The sequence below is a fragment of the Chiloscyllium punctatum genome, unplaced genomic scaffold, assembly GCF_047496795.1.
Source record: "Chiloscyllium punctatum isolate Juve2018m unplaced genomic scaffold, sChiPun1.3 scaffold_1051, whole genome shotgun sequence".
NCBI lineage: Eukaryota > Metazoa > Chordata > Chondrichthyes > Orectolobiformes > Hemiscylliidae > Chiloscyllium > Chiloscyllium punctatum.
This window is the reverse complement of record NW_027310785.1, coordinates 32,501-35,000: the sequence shown is the minus strand read 5'-3', so window position 1 is coordinate 35,000 and position 2,500 is coordinate 32,501. Positions and strand designations below refer to the sequence as shown.

General features: G+C 66.6%; 1 non-coding gene across 1 annotated transcript; it reads left to right on the top strand.

Moving 5' to 3' along the window:
- Positions 1-1,147: 1,147 nt before the first annotated feature.
- LOC140474540 (5.8S ribosomal RNA) lies at positions 1,148-1,301 on the top strand. Its single transcript, XR_011959197.1, has one exon. It is a non-coding gene; the product is annotated as a 5.8S ribosomal RNA (ribosomal RNA).
- Positions 1,302-2,500: the final 1,199 nt, after the last annotated feature.

The following is a 2,500-nucleotide window of genomic DNA, read 5'->3' as shown; positions in this document are numbered from 1 at the left end:
GCCAGCAGGAGAGCTCGTCGGGGTAGCAGGCCCTGCAGCCGTGGTCACCGCCAAACCCCCCACAACTGTTGGGCGCCTACCTGCGCGGGGCAGGAGGACACTTTCCGATTTCAAATCTCCGTTTGCCGAGTCCACCCCGAACGCACGCGGGCGGGCGGGTTCGCATCACCCTTCGTCACAAGGGGCGAAGCCCGTTCCACCGTCTCGTCAGTAGTGCCGACCGGTCTGTGATCGACGAGGGGAGCCACACCAGGTCCGGCCCTGCTGCTTGGCGGCACCGCGTCGTCGGGAGCTCGCGACAGACGGAGGGTTTCGGTGTACTCTCCAGCCACGGGAAACGAAGCCGGTGATGCAGGCGCCGGTCTTTCGCTCCCAAATCGGCTGGGTTTACATCGTTGCTATCTAGTCACGCTCCCTTCAAACCCGACGGAGGTACCTATTCCCCTCACCCGTCTGTGCGTATACAGCCTCTTTGCACTTGCGGGATGGGGGTGGTGGTTTAAAGACTCTCGAGTTGCCGCCCGTCGGTCTCCGAGCTCCGTGCAGTAGTGATCCCCAGCGAACTGCCAGCAGGGCGAACGAGCGATCCCGCTCTCGGTCGGGGCGCCTGGCGTCGATCGGTGGTCGGTGGCTTGCGGGCAAGCTGCGCTGTGAGTGTGGGAACGAGTATGACGAGCCGTTGCCGCGACTCCCAGTCCACCTCGGCGGTGGCTGGGCCGGGCGGGCGTCTGCTCGGGCGAGTGCCGCCCCCGCCTCCTCGCAGGAAGTCCGCTCGCCGACACGCCGCCACGTGCACGCGTCAGTGACGCTGCCGAACCGATGGCCGGTGCCCGTTCCCGCCTCTGCTTTTCCTAGGGCAAAGCTGCTGCACGCCTCGTGATACTAGGCGGGCGACATGGTGGCGGTGATCCTGCCTCCGTCGCTGCGGTGCGTTGGGGCACGCATCGCCTCTTGGGCGCCCTGTCCTCCTCCCCCCAATAGACGTATGTTTCTGCGGGCCGCACCAGGATGGTGCTCCCCATCGCTTCACGCCACCCTGCTCCGCCCGCACGCCGGCGTGCAGGTGGCTGTAGCTCAAGGTGGGGAGCGTATGTGCGGTCCGGGTCGCTTTCCTCTGGCGAGGGAGAGACCTAAAACAAACTCAGACAACTCTTGACGGTGGATCACTCGGCTCGTGCGTCGATGACGAACGCAGCTAGCTGCGAGAATTAATGTGAATTGCAGGACACATTGATCATCGACACTTTGAACGCACTTTGCGGCCCCGGGTTCTTCCCGGGGCCACGCCTGTCTGAGGGTCGTTTGGCAATCAATCGCACTCGCCTTGGCTGGCGAGAGCGCGGCTGGGGTGTCGCAGAGGACCCGTCCTCTTTGTCCCCCTAAGTTCAGACTCCGGAGCCCTCCGGCGTCGGAGCGCTTGGCCTTTCCCCCCCACCCTGCACATTCCGTTCGTCAGGCTCGACGCCATCCCCCCGCCGGGGAGCGCGGCCTGGCGTCCGTCTGTGTCGTGGCAGTGGGGCCAGCACGGCTGTCACCGGTCCCAGAATGGCTGTCGGTGGTTCACACTGTGTGTGTGTGCCAACCCTCCTGGTCTCTGGGACACGGAGCTGCCACGAAGTGTTGAGCCTCCAGTGGGGGGTCTGCCTAAGCTCTGCACGTCCGCATTGGGTCCGTCTCTCGGTTGGCTGGCAGTGGAAAGAGTGAAGGGAGCCGCGGAGGTCCGGTGCTGGTGCGCCGCCGGCCTGACCGTGGAGCTCGCCGGTTTGACACGCTGACCCGACTCGATGGTTGATCGATTGAGAGTGCTGGGAGCTGCAGGCCGCCCGCTGCTGCAGCCGCCCGTCTCGTGGTTCGTCCTCGGCCTTAAGTGGCCGGCGGGGCGTCTGATCCTGTCTCCCCTGCTGGCGCCGAGTGCCTGGCCGAGGGAGGAGGTTTTCGTCGAACGCTGTGACTTGGACGGTCGCACGCGCGTGGATCGCTGGCTCTTGGCTCTCCCGTTCAGTCCGCACGTTTTCCGCTCCGTCCTGCCACCGGTCTCGGGAGGTACGGAGGGGTTGGCGGGCGTGGTGTGTGCTCCGTCACCGTGCAGGCACACCTACCACGCCGTCGGCCGACCCCCGCACGGTCCTCCTGGCCATCGGGAGGACGGCGGAACGTCGGGCTGTCGGGGGCCAAGTCGCCAGAAGGCCACCGCTGTGTCTTCCGTACCCTGTCACCGTCGGCGTGCCTTCCTCAACTCGTCCGACTCGGGGCCGCTGGGTTCAGGAGCGGCGTCGCCCGCCGGCCCCACTGAAGGCCGTGCCGTTCCGCGGCTGGCGATCGATGTGCGTGGCGTGCCTGCGCGACCGTTCGCCACTTGAGCCTCGGCACTCCTCTCTCCCTCTCTCTGACCGTCGGGCAGTCTCTGTCTGCTGGTGCCTCGCACGTCCCGGGCGGCGGGTCGTCACCCCCGCGACCGGGCCTCCGGCAAGGCAGGAATCAGGCTGACCCTTCCGCTCGA